The following is a 21,104-nucleotide window of genomic DNA, read 5'->3' as shown; positions in this document are numbered from 1 at the left end:
CATTATTGCTAAGCAGCAAGACAGGGGCCCATTGCACTCCCACGGGGCCTTTTTAAATGCAATCCATAACCCGGATTTGCCAGGAACCCTTCTTACTCCTCCTACTTGCATGTGACACTGGGCTTAGGATCTGCATAGGAAACACACACACAAGCACACACCTACCTTTGTTGCCTGCAGATGCCTCCTTGGCTGTCCCCAAACGGTATCAAACCAACACCCACGGGAAGCTGTAAGCATAGAGGACATGCCTGCACCCCATTGGACTTACCTGTGTGGGTTAAATCCGGGTTATTTGACAACCTATGGCGGTGATGGTTCTGCTCAGGCAGAGCAGTGCTGATGCTCCTCATAAAGCTGTCGCTGCTGTGAAGGTTCTAGGTGACATCACAAATCCCTATGGTTACATACACAACAAAGCTGGGTTGTTGTTGTTTACACTCTGCAAGGCCTGTGGAAGTGAGTGACATCATAGCACTGTAGTTCTGAGGGTTCTAGATGGATGCAACAATCTCCTGTTGCTTCTATGAAGGCCATAATAGACGACATCACCAAACAGCTCCATAGTCACATACACAGCAAAGGAGAGATGTTGTTTACACCTAGTGATGTCAGTGGTATTGAGTGACATCACAGCACAGTGCTAAGGCTCCTGGGCCTGGACACAGCAGCGGCTGCAAGATCTCAACGGAGAATACGTTTATATATATGTGTGTGTGTGCGCGTATATATATATATATATATATATATATATATATATATATATATATATTCTCCGCCGAAATCACTTTTAAACCCATTTCCACCTTTTTTTCCCTTCTCTTCCTCTTACTTTTTTTTCACGTTTTTTTACGTTTTTCTCCTTTTCGCCTCTTTTCTGGGCGTATTATTCTTCTTTTTCTTCTTTTTTTTCGTCTAATGCATACCCCATCAGTGCAGCAATGCTTATTCAATACCGCCAGCAGATGGAGACACTGGGGGATAATTTTCTAAGGATTTATACTGATTTTTCCTGTCTGAATTTGTCGCACAGAAAGTTGCAGGCCAAATATGTGTGACATTTCTGCGACTTTAGCTTCTAGAGCATTTTTACAACATTATACATAGGTGCTGAATACATAAAAAGCGACTGTTCAGCGACAGACAAGTCGCATCGGCTGAAAGTAGGCCAGAATGTCAGTCCATGTTGGAGCAGGTTTAGATACAGTCTAAAGTATAGATCTCAAAGTCTGTGCACAGAATTTAGCAAGGGCCTCGCACCTTCTGATGCATCAGGTAGGTGCACAATAGCATAGCCTAACCCTCTGTACTTTGGTCTATATTGATGCGGGACATAGACAGCCAGCTGATGACCAATCCATTAGTGCAATGGATGGCTGGAAGCATTTGTCTTTGCCTTTGCAATACCACAGAAGCAATGCATGGTCAATGTACAGCAATGACACACCTGTGTGAACAGCCAGGAGACCCCCCCCCCCCCATGTTATGTTACATAGTTACATAGTTAGTACGGTCGAAAAAAGACATATGTCCATCAAGTTCAACCAGGGAATTAAGGGGTAGGGGTGTGGCGCGATATTGGGGAAGGGATGAGATTTTATATTTCTTCATAAGCATTAATCTTATTTTGTCAATTAGGAACATTCAGCACCCACCCGCTATCAAGGCAGCTGCCTATCATGTCATGCCCTACCTGCACAGGTGTGCTGGCTACTCAAATGATCCAATTAAGGAGGCCATTTAGTCAGCAGCAGCAGAAGTCCTGTGCCTGGACGCTCCAACAGCGGCCAGACACAAGCAGAAGCAGAAGCAGCAGAAGCAGCAGCAGCACCACCTTTTGTTTTTTGGCTGCAGCAGCAGCAAGGCCCACAGGGCTGGCTAGCTGGCTAGCCAGCAAGCAGGTAGCAATGAAAGTAGGAATCTTTCTTTTTAACCCTGTAAGGGGGTGGTGCACTGTACCCGAAGATACTGCCATATCGGGTCAATGCATAGGGCGACGGAAGCAAGCTTCGAAATCGGCCCCCGTTCTCAAAAATCCATTTAATATATGGTCCCCAGATAGGGGACGTATCAGATATTAAACTGATAAGAACAGATACTACACTTGATCTTAGCCAAAAGGCCGAGAAGCGATAACCGTGAAAGGGGCGGGCCCAACAAGGTGCCCTTCATGGGCACTATCACTGCTTGCTGTCAGGGAGGCTGCCAGACAATTTTCCATGCACACTCTGGGCTGGGGGGCAGTCAACCACCAGTACACACAGCAGAACCTAAACCCATACCATTATTGCTAAGCAGCAAGACAGGGGCCCATTGCACTCCCACGGGGCCTTTTTAAATGCAATCCATAACCCGGATTTGCCAGGAACCCTTCTTACTCCTCCTACTTGCATGTGACACTGGGCTTAGGATCTGCATAGGAAACACACACACAAGCACACACCTACCTTTGTTGCCTGCAGATGCCTCCTTGGCTGTCCCCAAACGGTATCAAACCAACACCCACGGGAAGCTGTAAGCATAGAGGACATGCCTGCACCCCATTGGACTTACCTGTGTGGGTTAAATCCGGGTTATTTGACAACCTATGGCGGTGATGGTTCTGCTCAGGCAGAGCAGTGCTGATGCTCCTCATAAAGCTGTCGCTGCTGTGAAGGTTCTAGGTGACATCACAAATCCCTATGGTTACATACACAACAAAGCTGGGTTGTTGTTGTTTACACTCTGCAAGGCCTGTGGAAGTGAGTGACATCATAGCACTGTAGTTCTGAGGGTTCTAGATGGATGCAACAATCTCCTGTTGCTTCTATGAAGGCCATAATAGACGACATCACCAAACAGCTCCATAGTCACATACACAGCAAAGGAGAGATGTTGTTTACACCTAGTGATGTCAGTGGTATTGAGTGACATCACAGCACAGTGCTAAGGCTCCTGGGCCTGGACACAGCAGCGGCTGCAATATCTCAACGGAGAATACGTTTATATATATGTGTGTGTGTGCGCGTATATATATATATATATATATATATATATATATATATATATATATTTCTCCGCCGAAATCACTTTTAAACCCATTTCCACCTTTTTTTCCCTTCTCTTCCTCTTACTTTTTTTTCACGTTTTTTTACGTTTTTCTCCTTTTCGCCTCTTTTCTGGGCGTATTATTCTTCTTTTTCTTCTTTTTTTTCGTCTAATGCATACCCCATCAGTGCAGCAATGCTTATTCAATACCGCCAGCAGATGGAGACACTGGGGGATAATTTTCTAAGGATTTATACTGATTTTTCCTGTCTGAATTTGTCGCACAGAAAGTTGCAGGCCAAATATGTGTGACATTTCTGCGACTTTAGCTTCTAGAGCATTTTTACAACATTATACATAGGTGCTGAATACATAAAAAGCGACTGTTCAGCGACAGACAAGTCGCATCGGCTGAAAGTAGGCCAGAATGTCAGTCCATGTTGGAGCAGGTTTAGATACAGTCTAAAGTATAGATCTCAAAGTCTGTGCACAGAATTTAGCAAGGGCCTCGCACCTTCTGATGCATCAGGTAGGTGCACAATAGCATAGCCTAACCCTCTGTACTTTGGTCTATATTGATGCGGGACATAGACAGCCAGCTGATGACCAATCCATTAGTGCAATGGATGGCTGGAAGCATTTGTCTTTGCCTTTGCAATACCACAGAAGCAATGCATGGTCAATGTACAGCAATGACACACCTGTGTGAACAGCCAGGAGACCCCCCCCCCCCCCCATGTTATGTTACATAGTTACATAGTTAGTACGGTCGAAAAAAGACATATGTCCATCAAGTTCAACCAGGGAATTAAGGGGTAGGGGTGTGGCGCGATATTGGGGAAGGGATGAGATTTTATATTTCTTCATAAGCATTAATCTTATTTTGTCAATTAGGAACATTCAGCACCCACCCGCTATCAAGGCAGCTGCCTATCATGTCATGCCCTACCTGCACAGGTGTGCTGGCTACTCAAATGATCCAATTAAGGAGGCCATTTAGTCAGCAGCAGCAGAAGTCCTGTGCCTGGACGCTCCAACAGCGGCCAGACACAAGCAGAAGCAGAAGCAGCAGAAGCAGCAGCAGCACCACCTTTTGTTTTTTGGCTGCAGCAGCAGCAAGGCCCACAGGGCTGGCTAGCTGGCTAGCCAGCAAGCAGGTAGCAATGAAAGTAGGAATCTTTCTTTTTAACCCTGTAAGGGGGTGGTGCACTGTACCCGAAGATACTGCCATATCGGGTCAATGCATAGGGCGACGGAAGCAAGCTTCGAAATCGGCCCCCGTTCTCAAAAATCCATTTAATATATGGTCCCCAGATAGGGGACGTATCAGATATTAAACTGATAAGAACAGATACTACACTTGATCTTAGCCAAAAGGCCGAGAAGCGATAACCGTGAAAGGGGCGGGCCCAACAAGGTGCCCTTCATGGGCACTATCACTGCTTGCTGTCAGGGAGGCTGCCAGACAATTTTCCATGCACACTCTGGGCTGGGGGGCAGTCAACCACCAGTACACACAGCAGAACCTAAACCCATACCATTATTGCTAAGCAGCAAGACAGGGGCCCATTGCACTCCCACGGGGCCTTTTTAAATGCAATCCATAACCCGGATTTGCCAGGAACCCTTCTTACTCCTCCTACTTGCATGTGACACTGGGCTTAGGATCTGCATAGGAAACACACACACAAGCACACACCTACCTTTGTTGCCTACAGATGCCTCCTTGGCTGTCCCCAAACGGTATCAAACCAACACCCACGGGAAGCTGTAAGCATAGAGGACATGCCTGCACCCCATTGGACTTACCTGTGTGGGTTAAATCCGGGTTATTTGACAACCTATGGCGGTGATGGTTCTGCTCAGGCAGAGCAGTGCTGATGCTCCTCATAAAGCTGTCGCTGCTGTGAAGGTTCTAGGTGACATCACAAATCCCTATGGTTACATACACAACAAAGCTGGGTTGTTGTTGTTTACACTCTGCAAGGCCTGTGGAAGTGAGTGACATCATAGCACTGTAGTTCTGAGGGTTCTAGATGGATGCAACAATCTCCTGTTGCTTCTATGAAGGCCATAATAGACGACATCACCAAACAGCTCCATAGTCACATACACAGCAAAGGAGAGATGTTGTTTACACCTAGTGATGTCAGTGGTATTGAGTGACATCACAGCACAGTGCTAAGGCTCCTGGGCCTGGACACAGCAGCGGCTGCAATATCTCAACGGAGAATACGTTTATATATATGTGTGTGTGTGCGCGTATATATATATATATATATATATATATATATATATATATATTTCTCCGCCGAAATCACTTTTAAACCCATTTCCACCTTTTTTTCCCTTCTCTTCCTCTTACTTTTTTTTCACGTTTTTTTACGTTTTTCTCCTTTTCGCCTCTTTTCTGGGCGTATTATTCTTCTTTTTCTTCTTTTTTTTCGTCTAATGCATACCCCATCAGTGCAGCAATGCTTATTCAATACCGCCAGCAGATGGAGACACTGGGGGATAATTTTCTAAGGATTTATACTGATTTTTCCTGTCTGAATTTGTCGCACAGAAAGTTGCAGGCCAAATATGTGTGACATTTCTGCGACTTTAGCTTCTAGAGCATTTTTACAACATTATACATAGGTGCTGAATACATAAAAAGCGACTGTTCAGCGACAGACAAGTCGCATCGGCTGAAAGTAGGCCAGAATGTCAGTCCATGTTGGAGCAGGTTTAGATACAGTCTAAAGTATAGATCTCAAAGTCTGTGCACAGAATTTAGCAAGGGCCTCGCACCTTCTGATGCATCAGGTAGGTGCACAATAGCATAGCCTAACCCTCTGTACTTTGGTCTATATTGATGCGGGACATAGACAGCCAGCTGATGACCAATCCATTAGTGCAATGGATGGCTGGAAGCATTTGTCTTTGCCTTTGCAATACCACAGAAGCAATGCATGGTCAATGTACAGCAATGACACACCTGTGTGAACAGCCAGGAGACCCCCCCCCCCCCCCATGTTATGTTACATAGTTACATAGTTAGTACGGTCGAAAAAAGACATATGTCCATCAAGTTCAACCAGGGAATTAATGGGTAGGGGTGTGGCGCGATATTGGGGAAGGGATGAGATTTTATATTTCTTCATAAGCATTAATCTTATTTTGTCAATTAGGAACATTCAGCACCCACCCGCTATCAAGGCAGCTGCCTATCATGTCATGCCCTACCTGCACAGGTGTGCTGGCTACTCAAATGATCCAATTAAGGAGGCCATTTAGTCAGCAGCAGCAGAAGTCCTGTGCCTGGACGCTCCAACAGCGGCCAGACACAAGCAGAAGCAGAAGCAGCAGAAGCAGCAGCAGCACCACCTTTTGTTTTTTGGCTGCAGCAGCAGCAAGGCCCACAGGGCTGGCTAGCTGGCTAGCCAGCAAGCAGGTAGCAATGAAAGTAGGAATCTTTCTTTTTAACCCTGTAAGGGGGTGGTGCACTGTACCCGAAGATACTGCCATATCGGGTCAATGCATAGGGCGACGGAAGCAAGCTTCGAAATCGGCCCCCGTTCTCAAAAATCCATTTAATATATGGTCCCCAGATAGGGGACGTATCAGATATTAAACTGATAAGAACAGATACTACACTTGATCTTAGCCAAAAGGCCGAGAAGCGATAACCGTGAAAGGGGCGGGCCCAACAAGGTGCCCTTCATGGGCACTATCACTGCTTGCTGTCAGGGAGGCTGCCAGACAATTTTCCATGCACACTCTGGGCTGGGGGGCAGTCAACCACCAGTACACACAGCAGAACCTAAACCCATACCATTATTGCTAAGCAGCAAGACAGGGGCCCATTGCACTCCCACGGGGCCTTTTTAAATGCAATCCATAACCCGGATTTGCCAGGAACCCTTCTTACTCCTCCTACTTGCATGTGACACTGGGCTTAGGATCTGCATAGGAAACACACACACAAGCACACACCTACCTTTGTTGCCTGCAGATGCCTCCTTGGCTGTCCCCAAACGGTATCAAACCAACACCCACGGGAAGCTGTAAGCATAGAGGACATGCCTGCACCCCATTGGACTTACCTGTGTGGGTTAAATCCGGGTTATTTGACAACCTATGGCGGTGATGGTTCTGCTCAGGCAGAGCAGTGCTGATGCTCCTCATAAAGCTGTCGCTGCTGTGAAGGTTCTAGGTGACATCACAAATCCCTATGGTTACATACACAACAAAGCTGGGTTGTTGTTGTTTACACTCTGCAAGGCCTGTGGAAGTGAGTGACATCATAGCACTGTAGTTCTGAGGGTTCTAGATGGATGCAACAATCTCCTGTTGCTTCTATGAAGGCCATAATAGACGACATCACCAAACAGCTCCATAGTCACATACAAAGCAAAGGAGAGATGTTGTTTACACCTAGTGATGTCAGTGGTATTGAGTGACATCACAGCACAGTGCTAAGGCTCCTGGGCCTGGACACAGCAGCGGCTGCAATATCTCAACGGAGAATACGTTTATATATATGTGTGTGTGTGCGCGTATATATATATATATATATATATATATATATATATATATATATATATTCTCCGCCGAAATCACTTTTAAACCCATTTCCACCTTTTTTTCCCTTCTCTTCCTCTTACTTTTTTTTCACGTTTTTTTACGTTTTTCTCCTTTTCGCCTCTTTTCTGGGCGTATTATTCTTCTTTTTCTTCTTTTTTTTCGTCTAATGCATACCCCATCAGTGCAGCAATGCTTATTCAATACCGCCAGCAGATGGAGACACTGGGGGATAATTTTCTAAGGATTTATACTGATTTTTCCTGTCTGAATTTGTCGCACAGAAAGTTGCAGGCCAAATATGTGTGACATTTCTGCGACTTTAGCTTCTAGAGCATTTTTACAACATTATACATAGGTGCTGAATACATAAAAAGCGACTGTTCAGCGACAGACAAGTCGCATCGGCTGAAAGTAGGCCAGAATGTCAGTCCATGTTGGAGCAGGTTTAGATACAGTCTAAAGTATAGATCTCAAAGTCTGTGCACAGAATTTAGCAAGGGCCTCGCACCTTCTGATGCATCAGGTAGGTGCACAATAGCATAGCCTAACCCTCTGTACTTTGGTCTATATTGATGCGGGACATAGACAGCCAGCTGATAACCAATCCATTAGTGCAATGGATGGCTGGAAGCATTTGTCTTTGCCTTTGCAATACCACAGAAGCAATGCATGGTCAATGTACAGCAATGACACACCTGTGTGAACAGCCAGGAGACCCCCCCCCCCCATGTTATGTTACATAGTTACATAGTTAGTACGGTCGAAAAAAGACATATGTCCATCAAGTTCAACCAGGGAATTAAGGGGTAGGGGTGTGGCGCGATATTGGGGAAGGGATGAGATTTTATATTTCTTCATAAGCATTAATCTTATTTTGTCAATTAGGAACATTCAGCACCCACCCGCTATCAAGGCAGCTGCCTATCATGTCATGCCCTACCTGCACAGGTGTGCTGGCTACTCAAATGATCCAATTAAGGAGGCCATTTAGTCAGCAGCAGCAGAAGTCCTGTGCCTGGACGCTCCAACAGCGGCCAGACACAAGCAGAAGCAGAAGCAGCAGAAGCAGCAGCAGCACCACCTTTTGTTTTTTGGCTGCAGCAGCAGCAAGGCCCACAGGGCTGGCTAGCTGGCTAGCCAGCAAGCAGGTAGCAATGAAAGTAGGAATCTTTCTTTTTAACCCTGTAAGGGGGTGGTGCACTGTACCCGAAGATACTGCCATATCGGGTCAATGCATAGGGCGACGGAAGCAAGCTTCGAAATCGGCCCCCGTTCTCAAAAATCCATTTAATATATGGTCCCCAGATAGGGGACGTATCAGATATTAAACTGATAAGAACAGATTTTTTGATTGAAAGAGCTTTATTTACCGTTCAGTCATTACAAGTCGTACAATAAATTACAGTCACACAAAGCATGATAGTACAATACACAGCAAAGGTTCCCTAAGCTATACATCGCACACCATGCTACTCTAACATTCAGCTCAATCCTGCAATATAAAGGCACAAGAGATCAAACAAAAACCAAATAATACAATCTGTGATCGGGGTAGGGGTGTGGGCGACTATGTGGGGGTAGGGAGGGGGCGGATCACAGGGCCAAACTGTTGGGCTGTATCTTCAGGGAGACATGGGAGAAGGAGAGGGGTCTTCACTCCTCTTCTTCCTCATCAACGGCCGAGCTGTCCAAGATGGAATAGTCTCTAAGCAGGTTCTTGATGAACCTGCGGCAGTCCCGGACGGACATGTTTTCCCTGTTGATCACGAGGCGGTTCCTGGCAAGCCACACTGCGTCCTTAAAACAGTTCATAAGGCGCCAGGCCTCCTGGATGGCCTCCACGTCGTGGGTCCCAGGGAACAGGCCGTAAAGCACCGAATGGTACGATAGGCAGCTCCTGGGCACTGAGTCTCTGAGTTCCTGTTCTAGGGCGTCCAACAGACCCTGTGCAAAGGGGCACTGCCAAAACACGTGGAAAGATGTTTCCTCCACGTAGGGGCAACGGGGGCAGTACCGGGTCTTGCACAGGTTGCGGGCATGCATGAATGACCTGAGAGAGAGACCTCCCATGACGGCCATCCACGACAAGTCCTTGTGTCCATTGGTAAGCCGCTTTGAGGCCACATTGTTCCAAACTGTCTCTGCAGTGGCTGCGGGGAGTCCCGGAACCAGCTCGGTCGAGTCCTTAGCTCGGATGAGCTTGTGGATTGTCTTTGGCTTCCATAGGTCTGGTTTCAGTCCTTCCAGCTGGTGCTCCCTCACAAACCGGACAACATCCCCATAGAACCAGGGAGTGTTCCAGTTGTAAGGGATGGAGCTGTCCCACTTGTCCCAGCCCAGCTGTCTCCAGAGGGGCATGAGAAGCAAGCGAGACATGGACCTGCCCGCTGAGCCAGTCTTTTCTACAAGAGTCCGCTGCACCGTGACACATGCAAAGGAGGCCCTCAGCAGAGCGGGGATGTCGGGTATTCCCTTCCCACCCTTGCGGGGTTCCTTGTACATCACGGTCCTCTTGACTCTGTCCATTTTGCCCCAGACGAAGCCAAACACTGTCCGGGTGATGGCCTTGCAAACGGTGGTATGGGGAGGCCAGGCCTGTGCGGTATATTGGAGCACAGGCAAAACTTCACTCCGCAGGACAAGTGCCTTGCCTTCCATCGTGAGCTTTCTGGAGCTCCACAGTCCGATCTTCGAGTTTATCCTTCCTAGTCGGTCTTGCCAAGACTTAAGGGCCGCTCCTTCCTTCCCGAACCAGACTCCAAGAATTTGAATGAAGTCCGGCTTAATAGTAAAGGGGAAGGGGGCGGAAGAAGCCAGGTGCCATTCCCCGAAGAGCATGGCCTCCGACTTCCCGCAGTTGACTTTTGCCCCCGAAGCTCTGCCGAAGTCCTCGCAGGTCTGGACGAGTGCAGTCACCGAACGCTGGTCAGCGCAGAAGACGGTCACGTCGTCCATGTAGAGCGAGCACTTGACCTCGTGGCGATCTGGTCCTGGTGCGGTGATCCCTCTGATCTCTCCATTCTGCCGGATAGTCTCAGCGAAGAGCTCTATAACACAAACAAAAAGGAGAGGTGAAAGAGGGCAGCCTTGTCTAACCCCTGAAAGAATAGGAAAGGGGTCAGTCTTCCAGCCGTTCACCAACACCGTGCTGTAAATGTCAAAATACATAACGTTAACAAAAGAGCAAAACATATTCCCCAGACCCAGCCTGCGCAAAACCCTGTCCATGAATGCGTGGGAGACACGGTCGAACGCCTTCTCCTGATCTAAGCTGACCAGGGCGGCGCGGCCCCCGCGGTCCTGGATGTAATGGACCGTGTCTCTCACAAGGGCAAGGCTGTCGGCAATCCTGCGGCCAGGAATGCTGCAGGTCTGGTCCGGATGGACGATCTGCCCCATGACAGGTTTCAGCCTGTTGGCCAGCACCTTGGCGAGGATCTTGTAGTCCACGTTCAGGAGAGAGATGGGACGCCAGTTTTTCAGGTCACATCTCTCCCCCTTCCGCTTATACAAGATCGTGATCATCCCTTCCCTCAACGACGGAGGCATTCTGCCCCCCACCACCATCTCCTCGTACACCTCCAACAGGTCCGGACAGATCAGGTCACCCAGCGCTACGTAGAGCTCGGCCGGGAGACCGTCACTGCCCGGGGTCCTGCCGGGCTTAAAGGATTTAGCGGCAGAGAGCAGCTCCCCCACCGTCAAGGGATCGTCCATAGCCGCCGCACCTGCGGGATCAACAACGTTAGTGACACCTGACAGGAACCTCTCGGCGGCTTCGGGGTCGGATGACTTGGGGGCGTAGAGGTTGCTGTAGAAGTCGTGGACGACCCCCATCACTTCCTCCTTGCCGCTCCTCATGTGTCCGGTCTCATCTCGTAGCTCAGTCAGGGGCGTGTGGCCGGCATGGAGCTTCCTGAAAAAGAAAGAGTTACATTTCTCACCCTTCTCCAGGTTCTCCACCTTGGAACGAAAGACGATTCGCTTGGATTCCTCCTCAAAGTGCCTTTTCAAGCTCTTTTTGGTCTCTTCCAGCTCCTCGCTGACGTCCCAGCCACACTGGAGCAGGTCCTGCAGGGACCGCAGCTCGCGCTGCAGTTTCCTCAAGTCCCACTTCTTCGCACACGCCTGTTGTCTGCCTTTTGCCTGAAAGAAACAACGGAATTCGACTTTAACATATTCCCACCAATCGCTGATGCACTTGAACAGACATTTGTCATTTCGCCATACAAGGTAAGCATCCCTAAGTTCCTCCATGACCTCCCTCTGCTCCAACAGGGCACAATTCAACTTCCAGGAGCCCGGGCCAGGTGGGAATCCATGGCCCAGAGTCCCCCGGAATCGAATGGCCCTGTGGTCAGAGAAGAAGCAGGGGACCATAGAGTACGACACCTTTCTGACTGCTCTCGAAGTGAAGATGAAGTCTATCCGAGAACGGAGCGAACCATCGGGGCGGCTCCACGTATAGTTTACGGAGCCGTTCCCGACGGACCCGACAACGTCCTGCAAGGATGCCTCCGTCACCATCTCAATCAGCAGTTTAGACGTCACGTCCAGGTTGGCGGATGTGCCAGAACTGCGCCCGTCCACCTCAATGGGGCAGTTGAAGTCACCACCCAACACTACTGCTCTAGTGGTGGCGAGTTCAGCCCGCAGGGCCTGGAGAACCTCCAGTCGGACATCCCTCTCAGGGGAGGCATACACGTTGATGAGCCGCACGGGCTCACCCGCCCAGGAACCGTCTGCGACAAGAAGTCTGCCACAGACGAGCTCCCGGACGGAATCAAGTGCAAAGTTACCTCCCCTGATCAGGATGGCCACCCCCGCAGACCTATTGTCGCCCCCACCAGACCAGTAGGAAGGGCCGTGAGGCCACTGCCTGGCCAGATGGTTGTAAGACCTAGAAGCAGACAAAGCACATTCCTGCAACATGTAAACATCACACCTCTGGGAATCTAAGAACGTAAGAACAGTCTGAAATCTAAACCAAGCTCTAATACTCCTCACATTAATGCAGAAGATGTTGAGATCAGCCATGGGAATAAAAAGAGAGGTTAGTTCTGATACTAGTTACCAGTCTGGTCGGACGGGTCCTCTTCTCTGGCGCCTGTCGGCTCCTGTGGCTTCTCGTAGCGCCCTTCCAAGAACTCGTCGTAGACCGTGTTGGACGGAGTGTCCAGGATTTTCTTAACCTCTGGGTCCTGCAGCAGCTCCTCCATAGATTGAGCTTGGACTGGCTCTGCTTGGACCTGCTCCACTTGGGCCTGCTCCATCACCTCCTCTCCTTCTGAAGCCTCAAGGCTCTCGCAGACCTGCTCCATCTCCTCCTCCTCATCTGAAGCTTGAGGGGTCTCGCAGGTCTCGATTATCTTTCTTTTGTGGGACTCTTCTGATACGTTGTCCCTTCCTTTCCTCTTCCTCTGTATGGTACCTGGGGGAGGAAGCACAGGAAAGTCCTCCGAAGGGCGGGCACCAGCAGCTGGAGGGGGGTTAGGTGCTGCTGGGCCAGGAGAGAAAGGAGGCTGGGTGGGGCGGGGGGCAGGAGAGAGTGCCCGGGCAGGGGAGGACGGGGCAGGGGTGGGCCGGGCAGGGGAGGACGGGGCAGGGGTGGGCCGGGCAGGGGAGGACGGGGCAGGGGTGGGCCGGGGTGGGGTACGGGGGGCAGGGGTGGGGCGGGATGGGGCAGGAGGGGCAGGGGTGGGACGGGATGGGGTAGGAGGGGCAGGGGTGGGACGGGATGGGGCAGGAGGGGCAGGGGTGGGACGGGATGGGGCAGGGGTGGGACGGGATGGGGCAGGGGTGGGGCGGGATGGGGCAGGAGATGGGGCGGGAGGGGCAGGGGATGGGGCGGGAGGGGCAGGGGAGGGGCGGGACGGGGCAGGGGTGGTGGCTTTCGCCTTCTTACCCTCCTTGGTCGGCTTGGCCATCCGTGGTGTTGGCTCCGGAGCTGGGGCTGGCTTCGGTGCTCTCGCTGCCACAGATGCCCATGTTCTCTCCCTCTGGGGGCAGTCCTTGTAGCTGTGGGCTGCCAGTCCGCAGAGGTTGCAGGTCTTGCTCTTGGGGCAGTCCTTGGTCGTGTGACCTGTCACACGGCAATACCTGCAGGCATCCTCCGTACAGTCCTTGCCCTCGTGGCCCATCTTGCCACATCTCCTGCAGGTCTGCGGCATGTCCGGGTAGAAGATAAGTCCTGTGGAGTTGCCCAAGGAAAATGTCGTTGGCAGGTGCTGTAGTCCGTCTGGAGAAGCAGGGTTCTTGTTGAGTCTGACGACCACAGACCACTTGCAGGTCCAGTATCCGAGTGAGTTCAGGATGCGGGTGGGCTCCCTCACCACGGTGCAGAAGCGCTTCAGGAAGGTCGAGATGTCCGTGCCTGGGGTGTGTGGGTTCCGCATTGAGACCGTCACCCGCCTCTCCTCTCTTTGAATAAGGCAGTTGCCCACAAAGCGAGAGAAAGGGGATTCGGGACTCGCCGCTTTCACCACCTCCCAGTATCTTCTACAGGTCCCAATGGTGGCAAAGGTGATGTAGAAGATTCCCGAAAAGAAGGTTGCTATTCCCAGGGTGTCAGCCGTGGGGAAGCCTTGATCCGCCAGCATCTTCTTGCAGAACACGTCGTGGGACATGTCCGGCACCCTTCCGTCCACGGGCTTGAGCTTCAAGGCAACAGTCTGCCTCATCCAGGGCTCCAGGGTTGGAGCTTCCAGGTTAGGAATTCTGCCGCCCTTCTGCCTTGCCGTGGTGGAGGTTGAAGCTTGCTGTGGTTGGGGCTGGACCTCCAGGCCTTGCCCTGCAGCCTCCTGGGTGGACTTGCTGGTTGAGGCCATGGCTTCTTCCAGCAGGCTCTTTTCCGCTTCCTTGCTTGCTTGTGGAGAGAGGCTTCGCAAAGTCTTCTTTCCCGGGTGGGAGGAGCTATGCAGATCCGGTCCCGGTGGGAGGAGCTATGCAAATCCTTCTCCAGAGGCAGCGAGTTTCTTCGAAAAGATTCTGCGCCGCCTTCCTCTTCGCCGCTGTTCCGGAATTCACTGCCGATTCCCTTCTTCCAGGTTCTTCGTCGGCTTCTTCCGGAGCTGCAGTCTTCAAGATCTTCTCCTTCTTCAGATGTTCCGAGGCAGGCAGGAGACGATCTTCAGGTGGTATGCTCTAGAGAAATGCGGTTCTAATAAGAACGAAAAGTACTGCAATCGTACTACGCAAAATCTCTACCACAATGCTTGGAGTTCTTCAGACCGTAGCGATCATGGTATCTCCCCTGCCAGGTAAGTAAACTGATAAGAACAGATACTACACTTGATCTTAGCCAAAAGGCCGAGAAGCGATAACCGTGAAAGGGGCGGGCCCAACAAGGTGCCCTTCATGGGCACTATCACTGCTTGCTGTCAGGGAGGCTGCCAGACAATTTTCCATGCACACTCTGGGCTGGGGGGCAGTCAACCACCAGTACACACAGCAGAACCTAAACCCATACCATTATTGCTAAGCAGCAAGACAGGGGCCCATTGCACTCCCACGGGGCCTTTTTAAATGCAATCCATAACCCGGATTTGCCAGGAACCCTTCTTACTCCTCCTACTTGCATGTGACACTGGGCTTAGGATCTGCATAGGAAACACACACACAAGCACACACCTACCTTTGTTGCCTGCAGATGCCTCCTTGGCTGTCCCCAAACGGTATCAAACCAACACCCACGGGAAGCTGTAAGCATAGAGGACATGCCTGCACCCCATTGGACTTACCTGTGTGGGTTAAATCCGGGTTATTTGACAACCTATGGCGGTGATGGTTCTGCTCAGGCAGAGCAGTGCTGATGCTCCTCATAAAGCTGTCGCTGCTGTGAAGGTTCTAGGTGACATCACAAATCCCTATGGTTACATACACAACAAAGCTGGGTTGTTGTTGTTTACACTCTGCAAGGCCTGTGGAAGTGAGTGACATCATAGCACTGTAGTTCTGAGGGTTCTAGATGGATGCAACAATCTCCTGTTGCTTCTATGAAGGCCATAATAGACGACATCACCAAACAGCTCCATAGTCACATACACAGCAAAGGAGAGATGTTGTTTACACCTAGTGATGTCAGTGGTATTGAGTGACATCACAGCACAGTGCTAAGGCTCCTGGGCCTGGACACAGCAGCGGCTGCAATATCTCAACGGAGAATACGTTTATATATATGTGTGTGTGTGCGCGTATATATATATATATATATATATATATATATATATATATATTCTCCGCCGAAATCACTTTTAAACCCATTTCCACCTTTTTTTCCCTTCTCTTCCTCTTACTTTTTTTTCACGTTTTTTTACGTTTTTCTCCTTTTCGCCTCTTTTCTGGGCGTATTATTCTTCTTTTTCTTCTTTTTTTTCGTCTAATGCATACCCCATCAGTGCAGCAATGCTTATTCAATACCGCCAGCAGATGGAGACACTGGGGGATAATTTTCTAAGGATTTATACTGATTTTTCCTGTCTGAATTTGTCGCACAGAAAGTTGCAGGCCAAATATGTGTGACATTTCTGCGACTTTAGCTTCTAGAGCATTTTTACAACATTATACATAGGTGCTGAATACATAAAAAGCGACTGTTCAGCGACAGACAAGTCGCATCGGCTGAAAGTAGGCCAGAATGTCAGTCCATGTTGGAGCAGGTTTAGATACAGTCTAAAGTATAGATCTCAAAGTCTGTGCACAGAATTTAGCAAGGGCCTCGCACCTTCTGATGCATCAGGTAGGTGCACAATAGCATAGCCTAACCCTCTGTACTTTGGTCTATATTGATGCGGGACATAGACAGCCAGCTGATGACCAATCCATTAGTGCAATGGATGGCTGGAAGCATTTGTCTTTGCCTTTGCAATACCACAGAAGCAATGCATGGTCAATGTACAGCAATGACACACCTGTGTGAACAGCCAGGAGACCCCCCCCCATGTTATGTTACATAGTTACATAGTTAGTACGGTCGAAAAAAGACATATGTCCATCAAGTTCAACCAGGGAATTAAGGGGTAGGGGTGTGGCGCGATATTGGGGAAGGGATGAGATTTTATATTTCTTCATAAGCATTAATCTTATTTTGTCAATTAGGAACATTCAGCACCCACCCGCTATCAAGGCAGCTGCCTATCATGTCATGCCCTACCTGCACAGGTGTGCTGGCTACTCAAATGATCCAATTAAGGAGGCCATTTAGTCAGCAGCAGCAGAAGTCCTGTGCCTGGACGCTCCAACAGCGGCCAGACACAAGCAGAAGCAGAAGCAGCAGCAGCACCACCTTTTGTTTTTTGGCTGCAGCAGCAGCAAGGCCCACAGGGCTGGCTAGCTGGCTAGCCAGCAAGCAGGTAGCAATGAAAGTAGGAATCTTTCTTTTTAACCCTGTAAGGGGGTGGTGCACTGTACCCGAAGATACTGCCATATCGGGTCAATGCATAGGGCGACGGAAGCAAGCTTCGAAATCGGCCCCCGTTCTCAAAAATCCATTTAATATATGGTCCCCAGATAGGGGACGTATCAGATATTAAACTGATAAGAACAGATACTACACTTGATCTTAGCCAAAAGGCCGAGAAGCGATAACCGTGAAAGGGGCGGGCCCAACAAGGTGCCCTTCATGGGCACTATCACTGCTTGCTGTCAGGGAGGCTGCCAGACAATTTTCCATGCACACTCTGGGCTGGGGGGCAGTCAACCACCAGTACACACAGCAGAACCTAAACCCATACCATTATTGCTAAGCAGCAAGACAGGGGCCCATTGCACTCCCACGGGGCCTTTTTAAATGCAATCCATAACCCGGATTTGCCAGGAACCCTTCTTACTCCTCCTACTTGCATGTGACACTGGGCTTAGGATCTGCATAGGAAACACACACACAAGCACACACCTACCTTTGTTGCCTGCAGATGCCTCCTTGGCTGTCCCCAAACGGTATCAAACCAACACCCACGGGAAGCTGTAAGCATAGAGGACATGCCTGCACCCCATTGGACTTACCTGTGTGGGTTAAATCCGGGTTATTTGACAACCTATGGCGGTGATGGTTCTGCTCAGGCAGAGCAGTGCTGATGCTCCTCATAAAGCTGTCGCTGCTGTGAAGGTTCTAGGTGACATCACAAATCCCTATGGTTACATACACAACAAAGCTGGGTTGTTGTTGTTTACACTCTGCAAGGCCTGTGGAAGTGAGTGACATCATAGCACTGTAGTTCTGAGGGTTCTAGATGGATGCAACAATCTCCTGTTGCTTCTATGAAGGCCATAATAGACGACATCACCAAACAGCTCCATAGTCACATACACAGCAAAGGAGAGATGTTGTTTACACCTAGTGATGTCAGTGGTATTGAGTGACATCACAGCACAGTGCTAAGGCTCCTGGGCCTGGACACAGCAGCGGCTGCAATATCTCAACGGAGAATACGTTTATATATATGTGTGTGTGTGCGCGTATATATATATATATATATATATATATATATATATATATATATATATTTCTCCGCCGAAATCACTTTTAAACCCATTTCCACCTTTTTTTCCCTTCTCTTCCTCTTACTTTTTTTCACGTTTTTTTACGTTTTTCTCCTTTTCGCCTCTTTTCTGGGCGTATTATTCTTCTTTTTCTTCTTTTTTTTCGTCTAATGCATACCCCATCAGTGCAGCAATGCTTATTCAATACCGCCAGCAGATGGAGACACTGGGGGATAATTTTCTAAGGATTTATACTGATTTTTCCTGTCTGAATTTGTCGCACAGAAAGTTGCAGGCCAAATATGTGTGACATTTCTGCGACTTTAGCTTCTAGAGCATTTTTACAACATTATACATAGGTGCTGAATACATAAAAAGCGACTGTTCAGCGACAGACAAGTCGCATCGGCTGAAAGTAGGCCAGAATGTCAGTCCATGTTGGAGCAGGTTTAGATACAGTCTAAAGTATAGATCTCAAAGTCTGTGCACAGAATTTAGCAAGGGCCTCGCACCTTCTGATGCATCAGGTAGGTGCACAATAGCATAGCCTAACCCTCTGTACTTTGGTCTATATTGATGCGGGACATAGACAGCCAGCTGATGACCAATCCATTAGTGCAATGGATGGCTGGAAGCATTTGTCTTTGCCTTTGCAATACCACAGAAGCAATGCATGGTCAATGTACAGCAATGACACACCTGTGTGAACAGCCAGGAGACCCCCCCCCCCCCCCCCATGTTATGTTACATAGTTACATAGTTAGTACGGTCGAAAAAAGACATATGTCCATCAAGTTCAACCAGGGAATTAAGGGGTAGGGGTGTGGCGCGATATTGGGGAAGGGATGAGATTTTATATTTCTTCATAAGCATTAATCTTATTTTGTCAATTAGGAACATTCAGCACCCACCCGCTATCAAGGCAGCTGCCTATCATGTCATGCCCTACCTGCACAGGTGTGCTGGCTACTCAAATGATCCAATTAAGGAGGCCATTTAGTCAGCAGCAGCAGAAGTCCTGTGCCTGGACGCTCCAACAGCGGCCAGACACAAGCAGAAGCAGAAGCAGCAGAAGCAGCAGCAGCACCACCTTTTGTTTTTTGGCTGCAGCAGCAGCAAGGCCCACAGGGCTGGCTAGCTGGCTAGCCAGCAAGCAGGTAGCAATGAAAGTAGGAATCTTTCTTTTTAACCCTGTAAGGGGGTGGTGCACTGTACCCGAAGATACTGCCATATCGGGTCAATGCATAGGGCGACGGAAGCAAGCTTCGAAATCGGCCCCCGTTCTCAAAAATCCATTTAATATATGGTCCCCAGATAGGGGACGTATCAGATATTAAACTGATAAGAACAGATACTACACTTGATCTTAGCCAAAAGGCCGAGAAGCGATAACCGTGAAAGGGGCGGGCCCAACAAGGTGCCCTTCATGGGCACTATCACTGCTTGCTGTCAGGGAGGCTGCCAGACAATTTTCCATGCACACTCTGGGCTGGGGGGCAGTCAACCACCAGTACACACAGCAGAACCTAAACCCATACCATTATTGCTAAGCAGCAAGACAGGGGCCCATTGCACTCCCACGGGGCCTTTTTAAATGCAATCCATAACCCGGATTTGCCAGGAACCCTTCTTACTCCTCCTACTTGCATGTGACACTGGGCTTAGGATCTGCATAGGAAACACACACACAAGCACACACCTACCTTTGTTGCCTGCAGATGCCTCCTTGGCTGTCCCCAAACGGTATCAAACCAACACCCACGGGAAGCTGTAAGCATAGAGGACATGCCTGCACCCCATTGGACTTACCTGTGTGGGTTAAATCCGGGTTATTTGACAACCTATGGCGGTGATGGTTCTGCTCAGGCAGAGCAGTGCTGATGCTCCTCATAAAGCTGTCGCTGCTGTGAAGGTTCTAGGTGACATCACAAATCCCTATGGTTACATACACAACAAAGCTGGGTTGTTGTTGTTTACACTCTGCAAGGCCTGTGGAAGTGAGTGACATCATAGCACTGTAGTTCTGAGGGTTCTAGATGGATGCAACAATCTCCTGTTGCTTCTATGAAGGCCATAATAGACGACATCACCAAACAGCTCCATAGTCACATACACAGCAAAGGAGAGATGTTGTTTACACCTAGTGATGTCAGTGGTATTGAGTGACATCACAGCACAGTGCTAAGGCTCCTGGGCCTGGACACAGCAGCGGCTGCAATATCTCAACGGAGAATACGTTTATATATATGTGTGTGTGTGCGCGTATATATATATATATATATATATATATATATATATATATATATATATATATATACTCCGCCGAAATCACTTTTAAACCCATTTCCACCTTTTTTTCCCTTCTCTTCCTCTTACTTTTTTTTCACGTTTTTTTACGTTTTTCTCCTTTTCGCCTCTTTTCTGGGCGTATTATTCTTCTTTTTCTTCTTTTTTTTCGTCTAATGCATACCCCATCAGTGCAGCAATGCTTATTCAATACCGCCAGCAGATGGAGACACTGGGGGATAATTTTCTAAGGATTTATACTGATTTTTCCTGTCTGAATTTGTCGCACAGAAAGTTGCAGGCCAAATATGTGTGACATTTCTGCGACTTTAGCTTCTAGAGCATTTTTACAACATTATACATAGGTGCTGAATACATAAAAAGCGACTGTTCAGCGACAGACAAGTCGCATCGGCTGAAAGTAGGCCAGAATGTCAGTCCATGTTGGAGCAGGTTTAGATACAGTCTAAAGTATAGATCTCAAAGTCTGTGCACAGAATTTAGCAAGGGCCTCGCACCTTCTGATGCATCAGGTAGGTGCACAATAGCATAGCCTAACCCTCTGTACTTTGGTCTATATTGATGCGGGACATAGACAGCCAGCTGATGACCAATCCATTAGTGCAATGGATGGCTGGAAGCATTTGTCTTTGCCTTTGCAATACCACAGAAGCAATGCATGGTCAATGTACAGCAATGACACACCTGTGTGAACAGCCAGGAGACCCCCCCCCCCCCCCCAT

The 21,104-nt window shown here is 49.0% G+C and overlaps 5 non-coding genes and 2 pseudogenes across 5 annotated transcripts; all 7 read right to left on the bottom strand.

Moving 5' to 3' along the window:
- Positions 1 to 1,943: 1,943 nt before the first annotated feature.
- On the bottom strand, positions 1,944 to 2,134 carry LOC130323598 (U2 spliceosomal RNA). The gene has a single exon (XR_008868840.1). It is a non-coding gene; the product is annotated as a U2 spliceosomal RNA (small nuclear RNA).
- Positions 2,135 to 4,226: 2,092 nt separating this feature from the next.
- LOC130323597 (U2 spliceosomal RNA) lies at positions 4,227 to 4,417 on the bottom strand. The gene has a single exon (XR_008868839.1). It is a non-coding gene; the product is annotated as a U2 spliceosomal RNA (small nuclear RNA).
- A 2,088-nt stretch (positions 4,418 to 6,505) lies between these two features.
- Positions 6,506 to 6,696, bottom strand: LOC130323596 (U2 spliceosomal RNA). Its single transcript, XR_008868838.1, has one exon. It is a non-coding gene; the product is annotated as a U2 spliceosomal RNA (small nuclear RNA).
- Positions 6,697 to 8,786: 2,090 nt separating this feature from the next.
- On the bottom strand, positions 8,787 to 8,960 carry LOC130323591 (U2 spliceosomal RNA; annotated as a pseudogene).
- Positions 8,961 to 14,766: 5,806 nt separating this feature from the next.
- Positions 14,767 to 14,916, bottom strand: LOC130323593 (U2 spliceosomal RNA; annotated as a pseudogene).
- A 2,072-nt stretch (positions 14,917 to 16,988) lies between these two features.
- On the bottom strand, positions 16,989 to 17,179 carry LOC130323595 (U2 spliceosomal RNA). Its single transcript, XR_008868837.1, has one exon. It is a non-coding gene; the product is annotated as a U2 spliceosomal RNA (small nuclear RNA).
- Positions 17,180 to 19,274: 2,095 nt separating this feature from the next.
- On the bottom strand, positions 19,275 to 19,465 carry LOC130323583 (U2 spliceosomal RNA). The gene has a single exon (XR_008868829.1). It is a non-coding gene; the product is annotated as a U2 spliceosomal RNA (small nuclear RNA).
- Between the last annotated feature and the right edge of the window lie 1,639 nt (positions 19,466 to 21,104).

Source organism: Hyla sarda, unplaced genomic scaffold, assembly GCF_029499605.1.
Source record: "Hyla sarda isolate aHylSar1 unplaced genomic scaffold, aHylSar1.hap1 scaffold_2510, whole genome shotgun sequence".
In the NCBI taxonomy this organism is placed as follows: domain Eukaryota; kingdom Metazoa; phylum Chordata; class Amphibia; order Anura; family Hylidae; genus Hyla; species Hyla sarda.
This window is presented reverse-complemented; position numbering and strand designations above follow the sequence as displayed.